At 46.1% G+C, this 1,373-nt stretch overlaps 2 non-coding genes across 2 annotated transcripts; both read right to left on the bottom strand.

Moving 5' to 3' along the window:
- Positions 1-630: 630 nt before the first annotated feature.
- On the bottom strand, positions 631-703 carry Pmar_PMAR001446. The gene has a single exon. It is a non-coding gene; the product is annotated as a tRNA-Met (tRNA).
- A 101-nt stretch (positions 704-804) lies between these two features.
- Pmar_PMAR001445 lies at positions 805-876 on the bottom strand. The gene has a single exon. It is a non-coding gene; the product is annotated as a tRNA-Gly (tRNA).
- Positions 877-1,373: the final 497 nt, after the last annotated feature.

Below are 1,373 nucleotides of genomic sequence, written 5' to 3'. Positions count from 1 at the left end.
TGCTTGGAGGCAGATATCCTAACCATTAGACTAGCGGTGCATATCACTGATGTAGTGATTGAGTATTCCTGCGATACTTGTAGAGGAACATCTGAATCCCTTCTCGGACGTACCGTCGTCAACCATCCCGCGGCCAAGAGTCTGATTAGGCCTTAAACGCGTACCTGAGATAGCGAACTGCTACTAGATCTCTCGCATGGTAGGCCGCATTCTATCTCGATTGATAACTCCAACTGGTAAGGTTCTCATCACATACTACAGCTAGCTCGGCACAAGCTGCACAACTTTTTCGTGACATCGAAGTTCCTGATTGCAAGCACATTTTGAATCCGCATGCGGCGGCTCGTGAATTTGGGCTGTTGGTTCATCTTCGCAACGCGTTCTGAGGTACCGAGCGGTCATTCATCATTCCTGCAAGGAGTTCTGCTCTAGGTGAATAGCTCTTTTCTATGCACGGACAACGCTTTATTGACGTTGTTTTTCCCCTGAACTGGCACGGTTGGGCCAATCGCATGGAATGGTACGAAAACACCGACCCTGTTTAGTAAAAATTTTTCGATAAGACTGATCTATGCAGTCGATAAGCTGCACCTCTCAGTTTGATAACCATCTCGGGTGTATTGTGATGAGTAGCAGCTCCTTGTTTCGATCAAGGGACCTTTGGGTTATGAGCCCAGCACGCTATCCACTGCGCCAAGCTGCTCATGCGTACAAAGTTTGTACTACAAACTCCTGTATCGCCCTGACGTGCTGAGCATAACTATTCCACGATAGCCTAAAGACCCTTCCCTCGTTGATACAAACTGCACCGCCCGGGAATCGAACCCGGGCCATCTGCTTGGAAGGCAGATATCCTAACCATTAGACCTCGGGTGGGGGGAAAAATCGAGAAAATGGCCCGGGAAAAAATGAAAGAAGGAAAAAAAGGGGAAATGAAGAAAAGAAAAGGGGGGGAAAGAAGGGGAATGGAAGGAAGGAAGAGGAGGATGCTCATCAGTTAATCGTGAAGTGCATAGAATGCTTGTTATATCTATTCTTTGCATGAAATCCAGTTAGCGAGAAAATCTGATAATTCCCCGTGTATCTATTTCCAAATCATATCACGGGTTCGAGTCCCACAGTCGGCACTTTTCCAACAGTTTTCTGGCATTTCCCGACGGGAAATTCCCGTGTTGCTTACTGAGCTTCAGTCTGAAGCTCACTCCTCCAGTTATGTGATATAACTTTTATCATGATTCATGATTATTGCTCCCTATTGGCATAACACAAATCATTGTCAAGTTAAGACACAGTTCGACAGAGCTGGCAGTCAACTGATAATGTGATCCAGCAGCATTCGATCAGACTATCAGCCTTCAATATGTGATCACATT

Source organism: Perkinsus marinus, assembly GCF_000006405.1.
Source record: "Perkinsus marinus ATCC 50983 genomic scaffold scf_1104296931474, whole genome shotgun sequence".
NCBI classification, from domain to species: domain Eukaryota; phylum Perkinsozoa; order Perkinsida; family Perkinsidae; genus Perkinsus; species Perkinsus marinus.
Note: the sequence above shows the minus strand (reverse complement) of the source record. Positions and strands in the feature narration are given on the sequence as shown.